General features: G+C 29.1%; 1 long non-coding RNA gene across 1 annotated transcript; it reads left to right on the forward strand.

The window, feature by feature from the left end:
• Positions 1 to 3,201: 3,201 nt before the first annotated feature.
• Positions 3,202 to 3,984, forward strand: LOC121214764 (uncharacterized). Its single transcript, XR_005910502.1, has 2 exons — positions 3,202 to 3,386; positions 3,805 to 3,984. It is a non-coding gene; the product is annotated as an uncharacterized lncRNA (long non-coding RNA).
• The last annotated feature ends 2,644 nt before the right edge of the window (positions 3,985 to 6,628 follow it).

Raw genomic sequence — 6,628 nt, forward strand, 5'->3', positions numbered from 1 at the left:
TATGGAAATCTAAGAAAATTTTTTTATTTTTCTCTAGATCAGGGGTGAAACCAGAAATTTTGTTTAAGGAGGGCCAAAATTAAATTGTAATTTTTACGATAGCAAAAATGTAATTTTACCATTTTAATAGCCTATATCTTTATAATTTTTAAAGGATTAAATCAAATTTTTATATTTTATGGGGACCAAAGTGTAATTTTATCTTTACTAATTTAAAATTTTAAATGGCTTAAATAAAAAAATTTCTATTTTAGGAAGGGGTCGAAACCCTGCCAGTCTCCCTAATTTTGCCTTTACTCCAGATTTCATTTAAAAAATCACAATGTAAAATATTTGAATTTAATAAAAAAAATTTAAATGAGATTAAAGTTAGATTTGAGGTTTTAAATTGAAAAAAATAAAAATAAAGGACTAAATTATGAATATACTAAAAGTAAAACAACTTAAAGCATGTTTTAACTTTCTTTACATTACACTGAAATAGTAAACTATAAAAGTATAGTTATAATTAACCATATCTTTGCGGCCAATCGAATGGGATCACATTATTTAAAGTTAAAGTTAGTGCCAATCATGCTCATGCTTTTTTATCTTTAAAACTTTTTCTTCTTTTAAGTGTAATTATTAGACCCCAAATTCCTATCATGTGGTAGGTGATCCGTTGATAAGCAGATAATGGTGGATTGAGTCTTAACTCGATTAGTATCGATATTGTTGTCAGTGCAAGAGGACATGGATTCGAGTGTGCTGAAACGCATTATTTTTCTATTTAAAAGATGGGGAGGGTCTATAGGTAATTTTAAGTAATTATATCAAATAGAGCAGATATGACAAGAACATAAAATGAGATTAATGTTAAAAAAAGTAGTTAAATTTTTTAAAAAGGACCTAAAATGTAATGTAGACGTCTGATAATATAAAATTGTAAATAGAGGTGTTGATGTCAACTTGGGTTAAGTTTTTGGAACGAGTCCATGTATTGTATTAATAACATATATTAGTCATTCGAGTTCGAGTAACTCTATTCTTAAATAGGTTTAATAGATTAACAATGTAGTGATTAATTTGTAACTTTTTGAAATTAAGTGATTAAATTGTAAATTTATCCATCCTTGGCTAATGAACAGTTTGTAATTTTTGAATAGTTTAGTGACTAATACGTGAATTTAACCGGAAATGATTAAACATGAACCGTTGGATTTCATTTATTGTTTTCATGTTTTGCCTTTCTTATTCATGCAGGTAGACGAGGGACGTGTTTCTTTTTTTTTTTTCTACAAAAGGTGTTATAATCTACAATAATAATATGTGTGTATATATATATATCATGTATATGTGTGGAATTTACAATTTTTTTTATTTTTTGATTTATCTTTAAAAAAGTAATTATATGTGAATTTAATTTTTAAAAGTTTTTCCAGGTTGAGGTTTGGGTCTAATTTCATTGAAACGATTTGTTTTAGGGTTTAAAAATTAATTTTATTTTTTGTATTTTATAATTAAAAATTTTAAAATATTTAATTTGCTGGCTCCGGCCGAACCTCGGCCCGGGTCAGTTATACTAAGCAAAGCAGGCCACGGACCTTGTTGTGTACAGAACTAGGCTCTACGTAAGACAATGGCCTTTCATTTGTATTTGTTTTTTTTTTTTTTAACAAAGGGATGATTCTATCTAAACTTGTCCATGCCCGGCCGTGAAGACCGTTCACAAAAAATAGAAGGTTTAGATAAAAATATAAGCTTAAAAAATAGGTTTGGAAAAAAATAAGGCCCGTTTTTTAAATGGGTCGGGCCTCAATAAATTTTTTTGACATGGCTGAAATTTGTTAAAAAAAAAAACTACTGCTATTTTTTCATTATTTTGTTATCATTTTGTTATTGCATTGCTACTACTTTAAAGGTATTTGCTTGTTAAGTTGCATTTATATTAGTGTTATATAAGTATATTTTTTTTCCATTTGTTAGGAAACATTTTTTTAATATTTTTAATGTATTTGGTGTATTATATATATATTTTATAAAAAAATTTTAATATAGTCAGGCCGAGCCGGATGCTAGTTTTAGCATTTTTATTTGGATCAGGTTTGGGTAAAATTTTAGACCTATTTTTTAGTCCGAACCGAGCATGTACTTAAATTTTTACTTGGCCCAGCCCAAATTTGACCTATAGACAACTCTAATTCTATACCATATATTGATAAAATAATGATAAAAAATAGATTAATAGCTAACTTTTGATGTGTGGTTTTTCAAAAGTCCGTATCAATGTTTTATTCGAGAAGTTCCTCAATTCAAACTTGAAGAAGCTTACTTTAAGGTGACAAATTATTAGAATCGATGGGCATACAAATACGACAATAGCAAAATGTACATAATGCTCAAGGAAGTGGTTACCCATCGATCGATTTGGTGACACAAGGAAGAGAGATTTTGAACACCCACCACCTTTGTTTGTCTATCTGTCTTAGTCCATAAAGCAATGATGATACCAATATGTTTTCAAATTTGAAACCCTAACTTGATCCATAGCTGAATAAATTAGACTATCAAATTTCAATTTTATTGATTTATTTTGGTTTTATTGGTTTCAAGTAGTTCATTTAGAGATTGATTTAACCATTATATTTAAACTAATATATTAATTAATTCCTGATCTAATCAATCAATTCAAAAACACTATTTTTCTCTTGAAATTTAGGCTAATAGGAGAATGATGAGATCAAGAGCGCACCAAATTCTTCAACTTTTTTTATTTTTCTTAAAGTATTTGCCCTAGCATACAAACATGATGATATGATCTAAAAGAATTTTTAAATACAGAGAAAACTAAACATACCCTTCATTTACATGCTACATTCCATACCCTTCATTTACATGCAGCATGCCACTGTACCACTTTGAAGCCACCCAAAAGGACACCTTTCTTAGGGATATCAATATATGCTAAACCCTTAAAGGAGACTTCTTACCTCAACCTTTTAGTTTACTTGAAACACAAGGCATGAGGTTTAAGGTAATTCAGTGACCAAAAATGGGAGCAAAGAAAGCTTCACCATAACTGTTCATAATATTAGAGCTGATAGGTGAGGGTGTAGCTTCCTATTTTACACGTGAAAAAGGGTTCGAATATGACACTGCACCAATGACCCAAAAATCTGATACGCATGATTTGCAAGTAAAAAAAATTCTATGAATAAAATAAACAATGTGGTGACATAGACTCAATGCTGCTTGTCTAAGCAAAACCTATGATGTTGGGGGCTTGTCTTCTTGTTTAAAACCACATGATCCAACACACCTTCTTCTCCAAATGGGGTTGCTCTTGAAATCCCTCCTCTCTCCATTGAAGAAACTCTGGTTTCGTCTACACTCAGTTCAAAAAAAGAGTATGTATCCATCACCCATCACTGCATTTTCCATCTTTTCTTCTTATATATTTTTCATGCTTTTAAACTTGGCATTTTTTTCATGGGATTGTTATGGGTAAAAGTACCATGGAGGTCACTATAGTAGGAGTAAGATTACATTTTGTCCCCTCTACTAAAAAAATAGAAAATTAGTCCCTATAGATTAAATCAAAGAGAAAATTAATTTTTTCTATTAAAAATTTCATTCATTTGTACTGTTAAAAATCAACGTGGCTAATAGAATAACCAAACATTGACACTGTTAAAAGGACCAGTTTATTTTTTGATCTAAGGTATAAGGACTAATTTACCCATTTCTCCTAGTATATCGACTTTTATGATACTTTCACCTATCTTCGCACTTATCATCTTATGTAAATATATGTGTATATTTCAGGAAGAGGGATATACATTCTGTATGAGGATGTGAAATCATGCCCTTGTGAAGATGTGCATGTGTTATGGTCCATGCTGGTGGAATCAAATGCATCTTCCATGTTGCCTGCAAAGCAATGAAACATTTCAGAGGCTATATATCCACCCTTTATGTATATATATATATATAACATATTTATGATGTTTTTATTTCTATGAAACAAGGGTTTTTTTTTCTTGTTTTGAATATGTGCCAAATACACCAGAAATATATGAATTAGTACTTTTTTTTTAAAGAAAATTCTCTCTTTGTTTTATTTTTCTTAATACTTAATCAAATTTAATTTCCTGAATCCCAAAATCTTATTTTGGGGAAGGGAATGGTGGGTTCTTTTCTTTACTTAAAAATTTGGCCCTTTTTTTATGGTTGCTTTGTCACTTTCAGAAGTTGGGGCAATGGGCAGTTTATTGCTTGCTTTTCATACTTTCAAGAAGTTGACTAGGAAAATTGTTTTTGAATAGATGTGAGAACCTACTTGCTTCTTTTCATGCCTTCATTTACACTTCATTAAATATTTGGTAAGTAAAACTACACCAAACCTCAAGATGTAGGCTCTAATCATAAGAGTAACCTCGTTTATGTAGCATAGTGTATAAGTCAATTGTAAACTTCATCATGATCAAATTGTGCATATAATTTAAGGATGGTAATGGAGCGGAGCAAGGTCGAGGTGGATATTGTTAAATCCACTCATAGTTGGCACACTCTGCTCCACCACCCGCACTGCTCTATTATCAATACATAATCTTGAAAGTCCCTACCACATCCATGGATGTTAGATGCATCTATTACAAAAATGATTACATGCTTATATATAAAATTCTCGTAAATGAGAAATATATAAATTTATTAAATATTAAACTAAAAATAATATAAATGTTTTTTGAAAAATAAAATAAATAATATGGGTGGACTTAAAATGGATTTGAATTAACTATTTACAAATATGGACGGGCATGAGCAAAATTTTAAACTCATATTTTGAGTTAGGTCGAGCTTGACCAAGCATAATGTATGTTAATGTAATGCTAAAGTCCGACTCGGCCTGATCCATGAACAACTTTAATTATAACTAATGTTGCAGAAGTGAATTATAACAAAGAAGTGAAACAATTAAAAATAATAAAAGTATATCTTAAGAGGAGACAAGATAATTTACATAATTCGACTACTAAGCCTACATTTATAGGGTCTTACTTAAAGATAAATCTACTATGCAAACTTTCGAGTGCGACACTTGATAACAACTTAGCTGCTCTAGTTCCGTAAAGATAACTTCAACCTTAATATCGTACGATTTGTATGCATTCACTCTCTACTCCGCGCCTTTCAAATTAAATTCAATATCTTAAAAATTGAAAAAAAAAAACAATTATTTGTGCTTACTTCAATCTTCGCATAAAACATGTAGGACATAACACCTCTTCATAAGCTAGTAAAACAAGTTGGTCATATATCCATATATCTTAATCTCCTTATTTTCAAATACATAAGTTGATCTGTTTATGGGTCGGGTTATCTGTTTAGGCCCGAAGGTCCGCTTGAAATTTGAGAGGATTTTGGGTAAAAAAATTAGGCCCGTTTAAAATATGGGTCAAGCTCAAACTCGAACATTCAATGCCTAACCCGACCCAACCTATTTTAAGTTTATGCTACTTTATAATTATGTTATTTTCATATATTATGAAATTTAAAACACATTAAAAAAATAAATTTATACTAAATATATAATAATACTCTAATGTATTTTCAAAAATATATATAAAATTATTAAATATTAAAATAATATAATCTAAATTTTTTTTAAAAAAAGTAAAAATAATACGGGAGTGTCTAAAATGGGTTTGGATTAGTCTTTTGAAAATATGGACGGGCTTTAGTAAAATTTTAGGCCCAAATTTCGAGTCAGGTCGAGGTTGGACAAACATAAAATATATTAATATCATGTTTAAACCTAATCTAAACCTTGCTACGAGGACATCTAAGCACAAGCAACATGATATAAGGAATCTAAGAATACATGATTTCCTCCTACAAGTAAAGCTAATATTTGTTGCATAATCTTGAAATAAATAACAATTAATAAAATATTACAAGTTAAGATCGTCAACATTCACATTGTAATAAAAATGACACTTGTAATATCATATGTCATTTTACAACAATTGTTGTAACATTATAAGCAACAACACAAGTGTTCTAATAAACTAAAAATGGTACAAAAAGATTACATCGATACGAGTGCCAAGGTCCAATTTTTTACAAATCACTATTAAGTGCTCCATTTTTTTAAAATTTTCATTGAGTCCCTCAAATTTAATTTTTAATAATCACTATATCTTCTATAGATTTTGAAAATTAACATTAAGTCTTCTATAAACCCCTCAATTAAAAAACAATCATTTAGATCATCAAAGTTCATTTTTCAATAATCAACATTAAATCTTCTACATGTCCTTGAAAATCATGATTAAGGCCTTCAAAATTTTTCAAGATTTTCTCATTAAAACCCTTAAATTCTTTTTTATAATTCTCATTAAATCCCAAACATAATCAACAATGAAACAATACTCAATCAATATTGAAAACTACTAGTTTAATCCTCCATATAATAAATCAACATCGAATCAGTTCATCATATAATCCAATTCAATGATTTGTCATTTTCATCCAAACTGTTGATAAACGCAAGCCCGACTTAACCTTTTTTTTAGTTTGTAATGTTTTGTCTTATATTATTTTTATATATTATGTAATTTATAATACATAGAAAATTAAATTTATA

The sequence above is a fragment of the Gossypium hirsutum genome, chromosome A02 (assembly GCF_007990345.1).
Source record: "Gossypium hirsutum isolate 1008001.06 chromosome A02, Gossypium_hirsutum_v2.1, whole genome shotgun sequence".
NCBI classification, from domain to species: Eukaryota; Viridiplantae; Streptophyta; class Magnoliopsida; order Malvales; family Malvaceae; genus Gossypium; species Gossypium hirsutum.